The sequence below is a fragment of the Panthera leo genome, chromosome A3, assembly GCF_018350215.1.
Source record: "Panthera leo isolate Ple1 chromosome A3, P.leo_Ple1_pat1.1, whole genome shotgun sequence".
In the NCBI taxonomy this organism is placed as follows: domain Eukaryota; kingdom Metazoa; phylum Chordata; class Mammalia; order Carnivora; family Felidae; genus Panthera; species Panthera leo.
In genome coordinates, this window is record NC_056681.1 from 16,953,067 (window position 1) to 16,974,141 (window position 21,075).

Consider the following 21,075-nt stretch of genomic DNA (forward strand, 5'->3'; position numbering starts at 1 on the left):
AGTTGACCCCAAGAGTAACCCATAACCAAGAAGGGATGGGAGTTGGTGGATATATCAGTGTCCTGGTAGCTGTAACAAATTATCACTAATTGGGTGCCTTAAAACATAGAAATTTCTTCCCTCACAGTTCTGGAGGCCAGAAGTCTGAAATCAAGGTATCACAGGGCCCTGCTCCCTCTGAAGGCTCTGGGGGGAATCCTTCCTTAACTCTTCCAGCTTCTGGTGGCTCTTAGTGTTCCTTGGCTCATGGCTGCATCCTTTCAACCTCTGCCTCTGACATCACATCATCTTTTCTTTTCTTCCCTGTGCATCTCTTATAAGGACACTTGTCTTTCGATTTAGGCGCCCCGTGGGTAATCCAGGATGATCTCATCTCAAGATGTTTAATTATATTGACAAAGACCCTTTTTCCAGTTAAGTTCACACTAACAGATTGCAGGGGTTACAACATGGACATATCTTTTTGAGGGTCACCATTCAGTCACTTCAGTGAATGAACATCTGGCTTTCTCACCCCTTGGGGACACTTCTAGGGTGTGCTCTACATGGTCTCCTAAAGAGTTCCAAGTGGCATTAAACCCGGCCTGTCCAGTGACCAACCCACTCAGGAATGCAGACTTTATTGGCTGTCTTCGCTCCCCTGTCTCACTCCCCGACTCTTCCACTTTACTTCCTCAGATCACTTCCCAAACTGCCTGCCTGCACATAAATCCTTGTCTCCGGGTCTGCTCTGGGGAAACCCAAATTAAGACAAAGCCCCTTGTTTCTAAGGCCCTTGCACGCAGCTGGAAGTCACGTCTCAGTTGGCTCCCAGGTGTGGTTTGCCTTGTGCTGCACACTCCTGGTGGATCTTCATCTTAGGTGCTCCCTGGTCAGTCCTCCCCCTCCCTGGTCTGTCCCCTCCCCCATCACTTTGCCCTTGTGATTGCACAGCCTCATCTCTATCTCTCAGAGACTCCCGGTTGGTGGCTGGCATGCAGCCTCAGCAGAGGGGAAGTAATTGCAAAGGTACCTGCTGCCTTAGATAGTGGAGAAAGTATCACAGTCAGCATGTGGCTTAATTGGATTAAAGAAAAAAGCCCTGCTCCTATCTCCACAGTAACTCATCGCCCTTGATGGGATGCAGATAGAGCTCATCACAGTAGCAAGAGTCTCTGCCAAGATACTTGCTGGCCTGGCTTTAGGAAGCTTCTGGACAGGGAAGGAGCTGAGTTCTTGGGCCTTTGCCCAGAGCTCAGAGACATAAGCAGGCACAAGGCCTAGACGTGAAGAAAAGAAGCTGTTTGGGGGAATGGAGAGACAAAACCCAGGTTTTGCCCTGGGTTGGAGAGCACGACCCAGGAAGAAGGTCTGACTGAGACAGTCCTGTGCTCAGGGCCAGGAGGATGGGAGAGTTGGAAAAGAAGGATCAGAGGTGATGGAGATGGGCTCTCGCTGCCCCTAGGGAGGAGGAGTTGACCATCTGATAGTTGTCAGTCTGTGAAGTGATCAGATCATGCACCTGTGCAGGAGATCACATGGGTTGTATACATAAGTCACTCCTTCCTTCCTGAGGGGGTGCTCCCAGGCCAGCGTGTCCTCTTAGCCAGCCCACTGCTCCTGGAACTCCAGCAGTCATGAGCCTGAACTCTGGGCTCCAGCCTTGGGTCCTTGGAGTTCTGTGCTGTGTGGATGGGGCATGGGGCCTAGCTCCCCGCAGCAGAATGTAGTGTGTCCTGTTTGGTGACTCTTCTCTGGCGACGTCTCCCTGAGGAATCCTGTGGAGAGGCACAAGTCAGGAAATCGTGGGTGTCCAAATGTAGTAGTGTAATCAAGACCCTAGTTCTCTCCCACTGTAAAGGTAACCTTGATGCTCCTTCTGCATCTACGAGTTGGGGGTCAGTAGGGGGCTGTAGGGCTAGTGAAGCCCCAGGGCACAGCCATGCGCCAGGCACATCTTTTGCTTCAGAAATACATTCAGCAGTGACTGATCTTGCATTTCCTAGTTGCTTAAGGCCCTGCGTCACAGAATAAGGCAGAATAACTCTATTTTCAGTCCACTAGTAAAGAATTTTCAGTCCTATTAGTACTTGAGCTGTATGAATTGACCTTCAGTCATGTCACTGCTGTGCATTCCTACTTCCTGGTTTGTCTTGGGACTGCCTGCACAGGAAGCTCCCTCCTCTGTCACACCCCAGAAGCTTATGTTTCTCGGAGACACTTTCTCTCCATGTGGTTGGAGGGGTAAAAGGAGCCAGATTGAATATAGTCTTGACCTAAGGCAGGGGAAGTTAAGAGCAATAGACTTCCTCAGGGGGGTGCCGGAGATTCATGGACGGCTGCTGAGCTGGGGGAGCACCCTGTCAGAGCCATGCGTTGGAACGTGAAAGAAGAGACACATGTGCAAATACAACAGGACTTGATGGGGACAGGAACTCAATATATCTGAAGCTGAATGTTTAATCTGAAGGTCTTCTGTGTACTGGTCCCTCTGCCTAGACCATGTGTCCCTTCTGAGATATCACTTCTCAGAGAGTTCTTCCTTGATTCCCCTTCATATCTATGTTTGTTTCCCATGTTACACCCTCTCATGGCTTCCTCTGTTTTTTTTTTTTTCTCCATAGATTTTACTACAATTTTGAAAGCTTTAACTTGTCTTCCTAATCAGACTTTAAATTCTTTGGGGGGTCAGGATCCATGTTTTACTCATTTCTGTGTGATGCCAAAGAAACATTGCACTGGATGGAGTTAAACAGGTGAGGGAGACTTTATGTAAGACTACTGCAGTAGGGGAGAGAGACTGACCTCTCAAGTCTACTGAAACAAAAGGCAAGAGGGTTTTCAAGCTAATGGAAAAGTAACGGAGGGCACTGGTTTATTTGTATTGGCTCATTGGTATTTGTTAAAGTTAGGCTCCTACTGTCCCAGAGACTGGGAGAGATGGTATTATCTTTCTTAATGATCACATTTCTCAAGGATGGCACCCAGGTCCTTGAATAAGACATATCAGGGTTGTAAAAATGGCAAGAGGCTGGGAGAAGATTTATATCTCAAAGGGGCAGAGAAAGAACTTACAATTGCAAGATTTTTAAAGTAAACACTCTAAGAAAAGAGAAGTCAGGGGCCTATGGTCAGGAAGGGACTATCTAGGGTATAGTCAAGCTTAGGGGAACATTGAGGTATCTTGGTCAATGACCTCCCACCCATGCTACCTTCTTCCTCTACAGGGCCTGGCACAGAACCCAGCAGATAATAGATGCGTTCATTTTAAATTTAACTTGAACATTTGTCCATTTGGTTAATCTCCATTTTCTTCTCTAGACTGTGAGCTCCATGAAGGGAAGGGCCATGCCTGTCTTGTTCATTAGTATAAATCCAGCACTAATAGGCTCCACCTATTACAAGCAATAGGTGCTTGTGGAAAGAGTGAATGATGGATGGGTGGGTGAAGCGAGACAAGCAGCAAGGCTGACTTCCAGGTTTTTGGAATGCCTGGCGTGTAGACGTCATAATGATGGGCTGAGGGCAGAGCAGCTGTTTGATCAGGACCCTCCTGCTGACTTCCCAGGGAGGAGAAGCCTCATGGTGTTCCGTGTCTGAGTTGGAGGTGATGGAGGGTGCACGGCTAGAGCTTGGGGAGATGGTTGGACATGTTCCTTACCCCTTGTTTGATTTCTAACAACTGACAATGATCCTGGGGAAGTGACAGTGTGTGATCTTTTGAGTTTATTTAGAAGACAGAGCTGCGTGGAGGTGAGGACCCCCTTCCAGGCCACCCCACCAGCAGATGGATGTTGGTGTACGTAATTACTTTCGGGGTCAAAGCAGCGCAATCAGCTCCTTCAGCAGCAGTGAGCACTGAATAGTTGTATTGAGTGCCTGAGGGTGATTTGTTCCATGGGAGTCATTTTCCAGTCAACTGCAGGTCCTGGGGGTGGTGGTTTGAAGGAGCATTCCACACATTTGTGATGAAGACTGGAGGGCTTTGTTAATTAACTCAACAAACATTCATTGAGCACCTACTGTGTGTTGGGTTGTGCACCAGGCCATCAGGAGGTGCGGGGGAGAACCTATGGAGGGGTGCCTGTGTGGCTTACTTGGTTGAGCATCCGACTCTTGATTTTGGCTCAGGTCGTGGTCCTGTGGTGGTGGGATCGAGTCCTGTGTTGGGCTTGTGCTAAGCGTGGAGCCTGCTTGGGATTCTCTCTCCCTCTCTCCCAAATGAAAACAAAACAAAACAAAACAGAACAAAACAAAACATGGATTGTTAAAAGGGATAAACAGAACTGCCCTTAGTCTCATACTCATCACTGCAGGTGCTCTAGTGAGGGGCCTGATGAAGAAGGCTTTAAACTAGGGCCTGGGAAGATGATGGGTGGGAGTTGGGGTGTGTGTGGACAGTTGGAATGGGGATGGGGAGTTGGCACAGATGGACATTCAGTGTCACTGACAAAGATTCTCTCTTTGACCAAGCTCCAGCCAACCTCTTCTGAATCTTCTTCTTGACTAAGCTTCAACGTTGGCCTGTAAAGATTTGAACAAACATTAACATAATTTCTAATGGCTGAAGGCAACATCCCTAGGATGACCCCAGACCTGTTAAAGTCCCTGCCTGAGAAAAATCAAGGCTGCCAAATGAATTTGCTGTTTGTTCCAGCCAACACCTGGAACAAGATAGGGATCCTGACTCCCAGCCTGTGCGGGAGGGTAGGGGCCTGACTTTGGTAGGCACCAGTTAGCAAATCCATGTGGGTTTCATGTGGACCAACATCCCCTTCCCACTTTTTGTAATTTTTCATGAGTATTCCCTCTCCCTCTTTCCCCATTCTCCCTTTAGGATGCCCAATCACCTCTGCACAATCAGAATCAAGCTCAGCACTTCCCCTACAGTCAGTGGGTACTGAATGAAATCTGTTTTCACTGCTATAATGAATTGCTGGCTGTGTTTATCTTTACCAGTTCTCCATGGAAAAATAAAAGCAGAAAGGTGATCTCCAAAATTGTTCAAAAATTACTGGTCAGGAAGAGACCTTCTGGGATTTGATCCATCAGGGGAAATAATGAGAGGAGCAGTAGAAAAGAGGGAGAGCCGGGACATATAGGGCCTTGAAGGGTTCAAGCAAGGAGTTGGGGGCTTTATTCTAAGTCCCATGGGAAGTACAAGCTTTTAGGCTGAAGAGTCATAGATTAGAACAATACCTTGCACAATGTAAGCATTCACTATTAATTGTTAGAATTATTATTTACAGTTCGAAAGAGCAATTCCTCCAGTTGTGGTATGGAGAGAGGAAGTGTGGGGAGCCAAGGTGAGTATGGGACAACAGGTGGGAGTCTACTGCAATATTCCGGGCCAGAGATGGTGGTTATCTTGCTTGGCTCAGTGGTTATGGGGATGGAGAGAAGCGATTGAGTCCAGGGGAGATTTAGGAGGTCACATTGGCAGGACTTGGTGAATGGCTGGAAGTGGTGGGGGCAGGGGAGGGAAAGAGGAAAAGCAAGGATAATGTCTATGTTTCTAGCTTGGGAGGATAAGTGGATGATGGGGCTGTTTCCAAATTCAGGAGCAAGTTTGTGTGTGGGTGGGGGGGCAGACGGGGAGGTCACTTTTTCAGATTAAAAAAATTTTTTTTAATGTTTATTTTTATTTTTGAGACAGAGAGAGACAGAGCACGAGCAGGGGAGGGGCAGAGAGAGAGGGAGACCCAGAATCCCAAGCAGGCTCCAGGCTCTGAGCTGTCAGGACAGAGCCCAATGTGGGGCTAGAACTCATGAACTGTGAGATCATGACCTGAGCCTAAATCAAATGCTTAACTGACTGAGCCACCAGGGCACCCCTAAATATGTAGATTCTTATTCCAAGCTATCTAGAAACTGGTCCTCTGCTTAGTTTTATATCGTATTGGTGGAGTTAACTGCAATCTTCCAATAGTTGTGATCGCTGCAATTATGTTTGCAGCATGGGGGGTGGGATACAACTGTAAACAACTTGTGAGCTACCAGTTCCACATGTCACCCACTTGGGGCTTATTAGTTTGTTAGAAATGGACAATTATTGAACATCAGCTATGTGCCAGGCCTCATGCAGGGTACTTGATGCATGTAATCTCATTTAATCTTTATGATAAAAAACCCTATGAGATAGGGCTGGTTAGACCCATTTCATAGATGAAGAGGTACTTGGTGATTTGCTTTGGTTGAAATAGCTTGCAATTAGCAGAGCCAAGCTGTAACCCATTTTCTTCCCTCAACCTTAGCTGGTGCCTAGTAGGTAGAAATCACAAGAACAACTTTAGTGCAAGCATTTGGTTCACATTTGCATTCAATATTTATTGAAGTTCCTAGGCCCATCCAGTACTTACTGTCGGGGCTTAATAAGTTCTAAACAATAATGATTTTTCCCTGGATGAGTATAGATGCTTCTGTCAGCTGAGGCTGATTTCCACCTAATTTGCAGGGAATTTGTGCGGCACAATGATGAGCTAAATATTTATGCAGAAAGGATGTATGTACAAATCACATTTCCATAAGAAACACAAGGCAAATGAGAGTTTCCCACAAAAAAGTTTATTGATGGGAAAAGACGCTTTAGAGAATCAAACATTAGCCAGGATTAACCAGCATTATCCAAGAGTTAGCCATATTTAGGCAATTTTAGCATTTATGCCAGAGAAGTGTTTTTATTAAGTGTTGCCAAGGATTACTGGAGGAGAAATTATTTTTGCTCCTCATAGTTGAGGGAAAAAACTTGGGAATATCTCTTAATGACCAAGCCATTTTAGTGGGTGACCATGGGCAAGCTGTCACCTCTCAGTTTCTTCCTTCCTTCCCTCCTTCCTCCCCTCCCTCACTCCCTTCCTCCTTCCTTCCTTCCTTAGTTCCTTCCTTCCTTCCTTCCTTCCTTCCTTCCTTCCTTCCTTCCTTCCTTCCTTTCTTCCTTCCTTCAATGTTTATTTACTTATTTTGAGAGAGAGAGAGAGAGGGAAGACACAGGGCTTGAACCCACTAACAAGGAGATCATGACCTGAGGAGAAACCAAGGGTCAGATGTTTAACCAAATGAGCCACCCAGGCACCCCTGAGTCTGTTTCTTTTCTTTTAAAAAAATTTATTTTTAATGTTTATTTATTTTTGAGACAGAGAGAGACAGAGCATGAGCAGAGGAGGGGAGGGGGAGAGAGAGAGAGAGAGAGAGAGAGAGAGAGAGAGAGAGAGAGAGAGAGAATCTGAAGAAGGTTCCAGGCTCTGAGCTGTCAGCACAGAGCCTGACACAGGGCTCGAACTCATGAGCTGTGAGACCATGACCTGAGCTGAAGTTGGACACCCAACTGACTGAGCCACCCCGGTGCCCCTTTTTTATTTATTTAATTTATTTTTTTTAACCTGAGTCTCAGTTTCTTAAGCCGCCATCTACTGGATAGGATTGGATGTTCCCCAAGGCCTAGCCCACCTGTTTTGTAATTTCTGTGTGCTACAACTGTGCCTCTCTGTCTTTTTATTTATACTGAGGGGCGGGCTGTTGACCTCAGACCACCAACCTTCCTGCTGAGGAAAAAGAGTCAGCATTTAGGCTATCTACTATGTGCCAAGCACCTGCTAGGTGCTTTATGTCAGTCAGCTCATCACCCCTCATAGCATAGGTTTTATTTCATTTTATAGCTAAGAACAAATAATTTGCAAATTGAGAAGCAGCTGCTACTTTTGGGGCCATTCTCCAGTCCTTTCACCCCTATCTAAGTTCAACAGAATTTTTTAAGTGGTTTCCCAAATAGGTACCAAGGGGCAAAGAGCATAGGGCTTGGAGTCATATAGGCCTGCGTTTGAATTCTGCCTCCCCAAGGTACTAACTGCATGCTGGGGTGAGTCCTGTCATTCCTCATGTGCACACACTTACCTTATGATCTCCACAGAACAGGGCTATTGTGTGCCTTCTCTGGGAAGCTGTCTGGCTTTGTGGTCCCAGTCTGGATGGTTGGTCATTCTAGGCTTCCCTCCAGTGGTCATCTCAGATGGCCATGCTCACGGCCTCTCTGGTGGAGGAAGCAGCTTTGGATGTGGCCCTAACTTTTTCCCCATCCTTGTTTCCTTGAATTCCTTAGCCTGATCCCACCCAAGCCCTGGCCCTGCCTGACTTCTGCCTGTGTATATGGTGTATGGCTGGAGATGTGGGTTTAAGCCCCAGGATTGCCAGTTTCTAGTTGAGTGACCTGGAGTCACTCATTTGATTTCCCTAAGACTCAATTTCTCTTCTTTGAAGTGGGGATGATTTTATAGACTTTAAGACTTTTATAGTTGGTTAAACATCATGATGTTGAAATTGCATGCTGAACTGTATTGTGCCCTCACCCCAGGGAATGACCTCGGTCTTTCTGAATGAATTCTTCTGTGACCTTAAGACTTCCTGGGTTAAAGAGTCCCTCTGGCTTTATTACAGAGGGACATCTGAGTCAGCCGGTCCCTTGTCAAGATTCAGATGCCTTGAATGAGCAAATGGGTGAACAACCTTTGTCCCACAAATGTTGCTTTAAGAAGACTCATTTCTGCCTGGCTGAGACTATTTCACCTAGATGTAGCTCATTTAATGTTTTTAAAACTCTGTGTCCGGGCACCACCTGCTGAGGTCACAGAAGCAGCAGGTGACTGCCCAGGATGCAGAGCCAGACCCCCTTGTGTTCTTTCTGCTGTGCCCGCTGGTGCTCACGGGTCCAGCCTCTGCTTGGAATTTAGCTTTGGCAACATCAAGACTCACGGTCAGACTTTTCATTTCGTTTTCTTCTGAGATTGTGACATGGCTTTGAAAAGATGTTTCAGGAAAATGAGAAAGTTGTAGAAAAAAATTAGACGTATAGTTCCACAGGGGATCTCAGAAATACACACTCTTCCATCTTAAATAAATAACCACTTTATTAATTATAATTCACATAAAATAAAAATTTGCCTTGTAAAAGAATGTAAGTCAGTGGGGTTTTTTTTTTTTTTTAGCATTTTCACAGAATTGTTGTGCAACCATCATCACTGTCTAATTTTAGAACATTTTTATCACCTCCCAAAGAAACCCCACACCTGTTAGCAGTCACTTTTCGTACATCCTTGGTAACCACTCATTTACTTTCTGTCTCTGTGAGTCTGCCTATTCTGGACATTTCATATAAATGGAATCATCTGATATGTGGCCTTTTGTGATTGGCTGCTTTCACATAGCATCATGTTTTCCAGGTTCATCCATGGTGTAGTGGGTTTTAATATTTCATTCCTTTTTGGCTGAATGACATTCAATTGATGGCACATCACATGCTGTTGATTCATCACCAGAGCTAATGGATGTTTGGGTTGTTTATACTTTTTTTTTTTTAGAATTTAACTTTATTTTTTATTTTTTAAAATTTACATCAAAATTAGTATATAGTGAAGCAATGATTTCAGGAGTAGATTCCTTAATGCCCCTTACCCATGTAGCCCATCCTCCCTCCCACACCCCCTCCAGTAACCCTCTGTTTGTTTTCCATATTTATGAGTCTTTTTTGTTTTGTCCCCCTCCCTGTTTTTATATTATTTTTGTTTCCCTTCCCTTATGTTCATCTGTTTTGTCTCTTAAAGTCCTCATATGAGTGAAGTCATATGATTTTTGTCTTTCTCTGACTAATTTCACTTAGCATAATACCCTCCAGTTCCATCCACATAGTTGCAAATGGCAAGATTTCATTCTTTTTGATTGCTGTATATATATATATATATATATATATATATATATATATATATATATATATACACATACACACACACACACACACACACCACATTTTCTTTATCCATTCATCCATCGATGGACATTTGGGCTCTGTCCATACTTTGGCTATTGTTGATAGTGCTGCTATAAACACGAGGGTGCATATGTCCCTTTGAAACAGCACACCTGTATCCCTTGGATAAATGCCTAGTAGTGCAATTGCTGGGTCTTAGGGTAGTTCTATTTTTAGTTTTTTGAGAAACCTCCATACTGTTTTCCAGAGTAGCTGCACCAGCTTGCATTCCCACCAACAATTCAAAAGAAATCCTCTTTCTCCGTATCCTTGCCATATGTTGTTGTCTGAGTTGTTAATGTTAGCCATTCTGACAGTGTGAGGTGGTATCTCATTGTGGTTTTGATTTGTATTTCCCTGATGATGAGTGATGTTGAGCATTTTTTCATGTGTCGGTGGGCCATCTGGATGTCTTCTTTGGAGAAGTGTCTATTCATGTCTTTTGCCCATTTCTTCACTGGATTATTTGTTTTTTGGGTGTTGAGTTTGATAAGTTCTTTGTAGATTTTGGATACTCTTTATCTGATATGTCATTTGCAAATATCTTCTCCCATTCTGTCAGTTGCCTTTTAGTTTTGCTGATTGTTTCCTTCACTGTGCAGAAGAAGCTTTTTATTTTGATGAGGTCCCAGTAGTTCATTTTTTAAAAAAAAGATTTAAAGTTTATTTCTTTATTCTGAAAGAGAGAGAGAGAGAGAGAGAGAGAGAGAGAGAGAGAGAGATAAAGAGGAAGGAGCAGAAAGAGAAAGAGAATCTTAAGCAGGCTGTGTACTCCCAGCATGGAGCCCAGCATGGAGCCTGACACAGGGCTTGAACCTGTGAATCCTGAGATTATGACCCCCATGAACTATGAGACCATGACCTGAGCTGAAATTAAGAGTGGGACAGATGAATAGATGCTTAACCAACTGAGCCACGCAGGTGATCCTGGGTTGTTTCTACACTCTGGCTATTATGAATATCGCTGCGATGACGGTTCCTATACAAGTTTTATAAGGACACATATTTTCAGTTCTCTTGAGTATAGACCTGGGGATGGAAGTACTGGATCAGCTGATAACTTTGTTTAACATTTGGGGCAACTGCTAGACCACTTTCCAAAGTGGGTGCACCACTTTACAACCCCATCTCCAGAAGCTCTATTTTGGCCTTTTGGTTGAAATGCAGATGCTGACAATTTATTGAGCTTCAAGCCCGATTTGGTCCCAAGTCTCAGAGGAACATTCAGATAGAATTACAGGATTGAATTTAGCATGGCCAGGAAAGACCTGCTGTGATCTATGATGTTGCACCTTAAATGTCCTGTAATCAAATTTAAAATACTGTACAGTCTGGGATTTGAGTTCTTGAGGAGGAGCTGTCATCTAGCACAGGAAGAACAGTTTAGGACAGTGCCTATCTTGCTTTGAGTTCCTTTTGGCTGAGACAAAGATTTGAGTACAAGTCATTTCCTTGGGAGGTGACCCCAGGAAGCATCTGGTAAAGCATGAAGAAAGTGAGACAGGGAGGGGCAGGAAGTCAGTAAGGGGTGTATCATGGAGCAGGTTGCCACTGTGAGCAACCAGACCTCATTTCAGCCAGGGACCTCTGGGATCCAGTGTAGAACATGGCGTTGAGTTCTCTACGTGGAGAAACAGAAAAGCTGGAGCATTTATCCACCAATCCTTGGTCTGCCAGTTGGCTGAGGGCTACTTCCAGGGACGTGAACTCCTTAGGACTCTGGTTTGTCTTGCCTGTACCCACAGCCACGGGAAGTGAGTTGCAGGGCTGGCCCTAAGCAGACCATGGTGTGTGGAGGTCCACGGGCAGGGAACTGCCAGCATCAGCCATGGGGCCAATCCAAACTGTCAGCTGAGTAACTCTCCAGTGGCCATCTCTAACTAACCACATTTAAAAGGTTCGATCAATGTTGTGTAAGGGTATCTCTGTTGACTTAAAGGAATCAAAAGTAGGAGAAATAAAATCTTTTCTTAAACCCTCCCCCGAGGTAGAAAGCACAAAGCTTCTAGAATGTGGGAAATGGCTGATATATATTTTTAAAAAAATTGAAGTTAGAGGCTGTTCTTTAAGAAAGAAAAGAATGGGGCAATTGAAAAGCATTTGCTGAAGTAATCAGAGCTGAGAGGCAGGAATAGAAATGGAAATCAGAATCTGTCTTGAGACAATTTAGTGGGATAATCAAGGGCTAGGAATTGTGCCAGTTCCCCACAGATCAAAACCACTGGGTTCCACAGAGCCCTGAGTACATGTTTATGTTCAGGCCCAGTGGAAGAAAGGGCCTGTGTGCCAGCAGCTTCCAAATCCACTGGAGACCTGAGTCACCTGGGGCATGTAAGAAAATTACACGTCTGGGGTCTTTCCAAAGCAGGGCCCAGGAATCTGTATTTTAACAAGCTCCCTGGGTGACTGTGGTTCAGATTGGGGGACCTCTGACAGGAGACAGTCTTACTGTAGATAAAGTTCCAGACATTTTTGGGAACTGACTGGAAAATGGACAGTCTACTGTGCTTCCTTCTCAGCCTTCCCCAACGCCCTGCTTACGTTTCACTGGCTCATGCTTTGTAGCTAGCCCAACCTGTCAGCAGAAAGAGTTAGGGGTCCCAGGAAAAATAAAAGACAAAGCTTTCAAGACATAGAAAAAGTCGTTTTAGGTCTCTGCCCATCTTGTGATCCATGCCCAAAGCACATTTCTTACAGAAATTCCTGGGATATGTTGAAATTGCATAAAAATAGACCCCAGTAGATAATGATTTTAGGGGAACAAAAGAATATAAGAGCCACTATCAGGCCAGGAGAGAGCCTAATCATATCAGGGGCAATGAATCAGAGGTAAAGCTTCTAGTGCTGGTTCAGAAGTAAAGACTGACCTGAAGCATGTTCTGTCTTTGCAGGATCTAAGCCCCTTTGAGTATTCAGACACCGACCAACTAAAGCCAGAGAATTGACAATATTGACTGTTGCTGGCCTTCATGACTTTGACCTGAACTCTGTCCCCTTAAAATGACTTTTGCCCCAATTCCATGCTGGATTCCCCATTGGGCAAGCTGATTCATGAACAGGTATGCCTCCTTACCTTAAAACTTCCCCAGTTTTGTTGCTCAAGGAGACACTGCTTTGGGAGATATCTCTGGTGTTCTCCTTTACCTGTTGCTAGTAAAACCCTTGCCTTTCCTATTCTGTGGCTTGGTTGTTTTCTTTTGGCTTGACACCCACTAAAAGGCAAACTTAGTTTTGGGTAACAAACCTTTAGTTCCATCCTTGGCTGAAGTGTCCGGCAGGAATGTCTGTGGGGTAGGATTTTCACCCCTGGGAACTAGGAATCTCAGACGGCGTGGTCCTCTCTGTAAAGCATGGCCCCAGATGAACAAACAATCAGACCGTCAAGTTAGTTAAAAAGGGTACATAGGGGTTTTCTTGACCAAGTCTCTCTAAAAATATGAAAGGCTGTGAAAACTTCTCACTCCCCACCAAACTTTTCTTAGTCAGTGTTATGGGTTGAATCATTCCCAAAATTCATGTTGAAGTCCTGTCCCCCAGTACCTCAGAATGTGACCTTATTTGGGGTAGGGTCTTGAGAGAAGTAATTTGGTTGTCGAAAGCAGAAAAACAAGCCCCAAATGGAGTCATTTGCCACCCCACCTCATGACGGCAAACTGAGACTTAAATATTAGCGAGTCAACAGATCCTAGGAATGTGATCTTTTAGGGGTCAATCTGAAACTTCCTGATCAACACCAGTAAGGTCATCTGCAAAACAATAACCCTGGGTCCCTTTTGTGAGAATAGATGGAGTCCTGGTCTGATTCTTTCTTTTATTTTGCTAGTAACCTCCTTGCCCCACCCTCCTTCCCTTGAAAACCTTCCATTTTGTACAACCCAGACCTTCTCTCTGCTTGCTAGGCGGGATGCTGCCTGCCTCATGAACTGCTTAATAAAGCCAATTAGATCTTCAAAGGGACTTGTTTGAATTAAAAAACATTTTTTTATTATTTATTTTTTAAAGTTTATTTATCTTGAGAGAGAGGGAGAGAGAGAGAGAGGCAGAATGAGAGGGAGACAGAGAATCCGGAGCAGGTTCTGCACTGTCAGCACAGAAACCGACTTAGGACTAGAACTCACGAACTGTGAGATCATGACCTGAGCCGAAATCAAGAGTCAGACACTTAACTGACTGAGCCACCCAGGCACCCCTGAATTTTGTTTTTTAACCCAGTGAAAATGAAGTCTTTAGGGTGGGTCCTAATCCAGTATGTCCCATGTCCTTATGGAGACAGGTCGTGTGAATTTAGGGCGGCCATGCACAGACCAAGGAGAGAGGTCTGGAACAGATCTCTTCTTCACAGCCTCAGGAGACCCCAAGCCTGCCACTACCTTATTTCAGGTTCCACCCTCACCCTTCCAGCTGATTCCCCTTCTTCCTTGAAGCCTTTGTTAATGTGGTTCCTAAGGGGTCACCAGGTTAGATTTTTGGCTATATGCTTTCTTCATGTCCTGAGCTCTGCCCCTGTAGCAGCTACACATTTGTAATTAATAATTTGTGTAATGATTTATGGAGTGTCTTATCTAGAATGTAAACTCCATGGGGGAAGGGATTTTTGTTCTGTTTGTTCACTTCTGTTTCCCCAGCACCTGGAACTGTGTCCAGTACATAGTGGTGGGTTTTCTATCGGTATTTGTTGGCTGAACAAATGAATAGCTTGGAATCGCCAGAAGGGGATGGACCAGGTCTGTCTTGTTCACTCCTGTTTCTCCAGCACCCAGAGTAGGTCCTGGCCTAGAATAAACCCTGTGACTGTCAGGGGAAGGTGAAGAAGGTGACGGGGAGGGAGGACATCAGGCACAGCTTGCCTGGGTTGGGAGTCTAGAGAGCTCTTGGCTCCATGGGGACACCCTCCTGCTAACAGGCCAGTGTGATGTAAGGGTGATGGGTCCACCCAGGGGGCTGCTCGAGTCCAAGAAAGGAGGATGCCTGGTGGGATGTAAGAGAGGGTGTGGTTGAAATGGATGGTGGGGAGAGCTTAGGAGTCAGTGTTAGAGCTGGAGAAAAGGCCGCTGAAGAGGCATTTTTTTCCAGGTTCCCCAGGTCCTGCTGCCTTGAGGGCCACGTGAGGAATGCCCTCCAAAGCTCACCCCCAGCATGTGAGCTCAGGAATAGCAGAGCCTTTGGCTTGTTGGGCTGCATTGTTCTCCATGGCCTGAATTGTGTTGGGGTTCCCCTGGCGTCCCCAGACTGGGTTTTTCTCGTGGGCCGAAAGATCATGTGTGGATGAGGCTTCCACTTGGGAAAACAAGTTCCTGCTCTTCTAGTTTCCGGAAAGCTAGGATTTATTCCGGAGGTTGTCCAGCAGGCAGACCCTGTTATTTAGAGAGCCCCCCACTGGGCTGGCCCTACTAAAGGAACTGTTCCTCTGACTGTGTTCCATGGGTATCTCTGTGCATTTCAGGGTACTTTGACACCTTGTCAGACTGTTTGCATTTGGAATACAAAACAGTCAGGTATGTTTCCAAGGAAGAGGGTGGGGGACACATCCACAGGCATGGCTGGGTCCCCAGATTGGAGCTGGAGCAGAGAAGGGGCCTGGATGACATGCCTGCGAGAGACCACCTGTCTCAGGGCCCCTGGATGTGGTTCCTCAAGCAAAGATTCCTTGGGCGTCATGGACCATCTGCCTCCTCCTATGGATGTCTTCAGCATGATCTCTCTCCCTCTCCCGCAGCAAGAGGGCTTGATCAAGGTTTCTTTGATTGAATTAGTAGCTCCTGAAGCACAGTGTAAGATAAAATTGGGGGCACAGTGTAAATGAGAACACGAAAAGATTTACTATATTAGATGTTCATTGTGGTAACGTGGAAATGTGACGGGATAACTTATGGGGATTGCTCTGGGCTTTGTTGATGCTGCTATAGTGGGGTCAGAAAGTGCAATCTGCTTTGGTTTTCAGTGTTTTCTTCCTGTCCACCCCCCTTTCCAGGTGGGTGTCTTCTTGCCTCCCTTGGAGTGAACTGGAGCCTCTCAGGTGAGCCTGCAAGGAAGGCACAAATGCTTCCCTCCCCTTTGCTCTCACGCTCCATCGCTCCATCAGCCCTTTAGGGCAGGCTCACAGTGATCCCAACCTCTCTGTGCATCAGTTTCTTCATCTATAAAATGGGGACAATTTTACAGATTGTAAAATTGTGAGAAAATGAATTAACATTTGATCCTTCTCTTCAGTTATATATTTATATACATACATTTATTTCCAGGAATTGGCTCAGGTGATTGCAGAGGCTGGCACATCTGACATTTGGGGGGCAGGGGATCAGGCTGGGGACTCAGGCAGGAGCCCATGCCACAGTCTTGAGGCAGAATGTCTTCATCCCAGAGAAACCTCAGTTTTGCTCTGAAGGCCTTTCAATTGATTAGATGAAGCGGGCCCACTCACATCATGGAGGATGATCTCCTTTACTTAAAGTAAAGGATTCTGCCTGAGTGTAGATGTTAATCACATCTGTGAAACACCTCCACAGCAACATCTAGATTAGTGGTTGATTAAATAAACTGGGTGTTGTAGCCAAGCCAAGCTGACATATAAAGCTGACAGATAAACGCTGTCCCTCCAATTTTATTAGGGCATGACATCCCTAACCCAGCTAACTGGCCCCTTGCATGCAGGCCACAGTGACCAGCTAGGTCTGACCTCTGGGGAAGCTTCCTGCTCACACCCTCTGCCTCTCCCTCCATTCCTGACCCCCTGCATGGCTCTTGTTTTTCTTATTCCACCCCCTCCCCACCATGGGTAGCGGAATTTGGGGGTGTCTTTTGGGTTCTTGAGGTGGCAGAGGGGAGAAGATGAAAGAAAGAGTCTGGTTGCATAAAGGCAGCTTGCTTCTCCTTCCTTCCTGTTGACCCTGGTTATTAAAGAGAAAAAAAAGCCAGCATCACCCACTGCCAGGGTGCGTCTTATGCCAGTACTCATATGGCTTTCCAAACTCATTAAGCTGAAAGTGTGTCTGTCTCTTTTGCAGTCTTGAATTATATTAACCAGCCCCCTTTTGTTGCCCCTAGCTCTAATTTATTTTCCTTGATCATGATAGATGGGGGAGGGAGAGGCTGCCCTATCCTGATGGCTGGTGACTGTCACCCAGCCTGGAGTTTGGTTGGAAAATCAGGTAGTGACATGCGTTTCTCAATCAGTTAGAAAGTCTGTGTCCTATCTCCCTCCCCACGGGCTTCTGACTCTTTAGCAGAAATCTCCTTATTATATGCAGCTTGTCACAGTCTCCCCAGTTGTAAAAGTTTATTTTAAAACTGCGTATGCCACGTAATATTTACAGATGAAATTATATACTGTTGGGGATTCGCTTCAAAATAATGCAGGAGGGGGAGGTGGGTGGGATACAGTTGAAACCAGATCAGCCATAAATCAATAATTGTTCAAGCTGGGTGGTGGGTATATGGGGGCTCATTATATTTTCTGTATACTGCTGAACATGTTTACAATTTTCCATAGCGAAAAAATTAAAGAGGAAAAGATTTTTCTAAAAAAACCCCACATTACTAAACAAAATCCTTAAGTATGTTTTCAAATAGTGTTCCTCAAGAATATACTCAAGGTTCCACAGATGTTTGATTAAAATTTCATTTTTAAATATATTCTTAACTCTTTAATGCTTGAATAACAGGATGTGGAAATACAGAGCTGGGGTTGACAAACGCTGTGAAGTGCCACATAGTAAACGTTTTTGGCTTTAAGGGCTACATAGGCTGCTGTTGGAGTGCAAAAGCAGCCACAGGCACTATGCAAATGAATGTGCACAGATGTGTTCCAATAAAACTTTATTTGTGAACATCAGAATTTGAATTTTCTGTAATTTTCACATTTCACTAGTCTTCTTTGGACTAAAAGAAAAAATCATTAAAAAATAAAAAAACATTCTAAGCTGGTGGGACTTACAAAAACAAATGGCAGGCTGGATTTGGCTTATATCACATAGTTTGCAGACCATGCTATAGATGATAGTTTAACACACTGGAGATGACCAATAGGTAATTTGGCCTTCCAGGATCAGTTTGTTTCCTTGAACAACCCGGGGAATAAAACTTTGGTCATCTGTGGGCGCATTAAAAAACAAAACAAAACAAATCAAAACAAAACAAAACAACACCCAAGCCAAGTACTACATATGTTGATTGAAACAGAACCAAATAATTACCATGTGACAAAAGAATAGGAATAAAAGTCCCTTTCTTTATTGTTCAACTCTGGTGTACTACCCACAGGTAACAGCTGGGGTCCCTGTCCTCTATGATCTGAAGACACACCAGCCCATCCTTCTTCCTCCCCAGAAGGCTGGACTACATCTGCTTTGAGGATCAAGCAGGAGACAGAGATAAGCTGCCACTTCCCCAAATACAGAGTTGTACACTTTACGTCTTGAGAATCAGACCTCCCACTGGCGGGAGCGCTTGCCCTTAACTGATACATCAAGTAAGAAGGGAATGGTTGTATGTCTGAGCTGAACTGACAGGTGTCAATGTTTCATGATACCTCTGAGTAGGATACCATGAGGGAACCGTGGGCAAACCTTTCTTCCTGCCTCAACTTCCCCAGTCCCTCTGGCCCCATTTGGGTCCCCAGCTGCTGGGGGGTAAGTTATCTGGTCAATCTATAGGTTTGATGTCTCCTATGCTTTGTTTTGTTTTCTCTCTACTTTTCCTTTTGATTTTCTGAGAGTGGACACTAATTTAACTCTCAGCTTCCTCTTTTTTCCTTAGGGAATCAAACCAGGTTATTTTTGTTCATGAGATGGTGAAATACACTGAAAGTAGTGAGGGGGAGAAAGGCGTGAGAGAGAAAACGCCCGCTGCTTCCACTGGGATCCTTGCTGGCTGTTCCTGAGTTTTCCATGGAAAGCACTTAGATACTCAGAACAAAGGGTAAGCTGCATTATTCTTTTAGAACCAAGAGGGAGGAACCTTGGGGATTAGCTGGTCCAAACCTATCCATTTACAGATAGGGAAGCCAAGGCTCCCAGGGGTGGAAGGCAGGAAATAGGGAGTGGGGCATGAATGGGGGAGAGATACGGTTTGGGAAGGATGAGCAGGCAAGGGGCCTGAGGAGGGTGGGAGGTGCTGCAGGGTACTTGCCACATGAGAGATGAGGGGGAGGAGCCATGCCAAGATGGTCCTAGAATGCCCAGCTTGAGATGTGGCCTCCTCTTGGGGATTAAAGGCTGCTGGAAGGTTTAGGTGGAGGGTGTTGGGTTGTGTTATGCTTCAGAAAGGTCTCTGTGTGGAGGAGGGATGCACTCCAGAAGCTGGAGGCTGGAGGTCCTGGAGGAGGATAAGAATAAGGAGGATAAGAAGGCATCCAGATGTGGATGGCGGGTTGCGGGGGGTGGGGGGAGGAGAAGACATGGCAGCTTGGGGAAAGGTGGAGCCAGGGCAGGGGGCTCCTGTCTGGATGGGGAGATAAGCCCATCTGAAGGGTGGCACGAAGGAATCTGGAGGGGGAGAGACAGGAGAGAGCTGCCCTGGTGGAGTGAGACCTTGGAGGTGGTGACCCAGGGCCTGGTGAGGAGCAGGGGAACGCCGAGGTGGCAGGTGTCGGCTTTGACAACTGGGAGCCCAGTCTACAGAGGCTGACCTGTGACACCCCTGTTCACGGTTGAGGTTCTGATGTCACACACTCCTGACCATAGAGGCATCAGCCACTGAGAGGACAAGCCAGATGGGTGATCTCTGGACCCACGGCTTCTGGCTCACTCTCCTGGCTCTTGGAAGGAGGTAGAATCAAGCTGGTGCCGGTTACTGTTCTGTGTTGGTTGATGTGAGAAAGTGGAGAACCTAATGACCAAAATGAAACAAAAAAACTGCTCCGTGGGTGTCTGGAAGCATGCTCTCAACATCCCTGCGTTTAATCTGACGTCTTTGGCCGGGTTCCCTATGTGACATGAAGTGCCGTATTTATTTCAGACCCTTTCCAATTTCTGACAATTAGTTTCTTGGCCATTAAGCTGGGCTGGAGCAGGAATACTTTAATGTGCTTATTTATATCTCATTGGTTACATAAGTCCCCTCGTAAGTAAGCGCCATGATCCCCAAAAGTGTCAGCGTGAAAGCTTAAATGGACTCATCAATCTCTCAGCCTGTCTTCCTGGAAGGTCAGCCTTGAGGCAAATTGCAGCTTTGTCACCCCTGATCTGACGGCCCATCCACCACTTTTGCCTGATTTTTGAGCACTAGGACCTTAGAACCAATTTGAGGGGGGAGGTGGGGGCAGGAGGGACACGTGGAGAGTCACCAGAGCCTGGTCCTTCAGAGAGCTGGGGCCCACAGCCGTGGGGCTGAGACACAGGCTGGGGGCAGATGAGTGGCAGTTGTGGGAAGATCTTACACAGGGAGGGACATGGTCAGGCTTCCCCGAGGAAGACCATTTCGGCTGTATGGCGCAAGGTGCATGGAAGGGAGGGCAGGCGGCAGTCCTGCTGAGTGTGACTGGCTCCAAACCCCCATGAGAGCCAGCTGAGACCAGCTTCATAATTTCTGAGCCCACTTCAAAGTGAAAAAGAGAAGCATCTTATTCAAAGTTTGAGGACAATGGAATATCATTCAGCCATATAAAGGAATGAAATACCGATGCGTGCCACCACATGGATGGACCTCAAAAGCGTTACACTAAGTAAAAAAAAGCTAGACACAAAGGGTCAGACATTGTATGATTTCATTCATATGAAATATCCAGAAGAGGTAAATCCATAGAGACAGAAAGTAGGTCAGTGGTTGCCTGGGGCTGGGGGCTGTGAGATGTGAGGGGTGACTTAATGGGAAGGGGGTTTGCAATTGGGCTGATGGAACCGTTTTGGAGCTGGAGAGAGGTAGTGGGGACGCACTAAATGCTACTGAATGGTACACTTTAAAATAGTTAATTTTATGTTCTGTGAATTTTACCTCAATAAAAAAATTTATTCACTGGGATTGGGATGTAGACATAATTTGGGGGACTTCTAGAGTGATATTGTGTTTTTTTTCTTAGCATTTTTTTTTAGAGAGAGAGAGAGAACAAGCAGGGGAGGGGGAGAGAGAGAGAGAGAGAGAGAGAGAGAGACCCTCAAGTAGACTTCACGCTGAACGTGACTCAACCTCACGACCCTGAGATCATGAATTGAGCCAAAATCAAGAGTCAGACGTTTAACTGACTGAGTCACCCAGGCGCCCCAAGTGATGTTGTACTTCTGACCCAATAGACACACAGCCAAATTCTTCCAAAAGACTTAATTTCTTGATAGGGTCCAGAAGTTCTTTTACACTTTTTAGGTAAA

General features: G+C 45.6%; 1 long non-coding RNA gene across 8 annotated transcripts in view; it reads left to right on the forward strand.

Moving 5' to 3' along the window:
* Positions 1 to 21,075, forward strand: part of LOC122215525 — a 103,929-nt gene that overhangs the window by 78,708 nt on the left and 4,146 nt on the right. For 3 of the 8 annotated variants that reach the window (XR_006200411.1, XR_006200415.1, XR_006200414.1), the window contains 6 exons: positions 5,229 to 5,285; positions 12,667 to 12,834; positions 14,401 to 14,499; positions 15,219 to 15,509; positions 18,101 to 18,242; positions 18,530 to 18,691. This is a non-coding gene — a long non-coding RNA (uncharacterized LOC122215525). Of the gene's footprint in view, positions 1 to 5,228; positions 5,286 to 12,666; positions 12,835 to 14,400; positions 14,500 to 15,218; positions 15,510 to 15,746; positions 15,792 to 18,034; positions 18,243 to 18,529; positions 18,692 to 21,075 lie in introns of all 8 variants that reach the window. The other 5 variants (XR_006200413.1, XR_006200417.1, XR_006200416.1 and 2 more) reach the window with 5 other exon arrangements.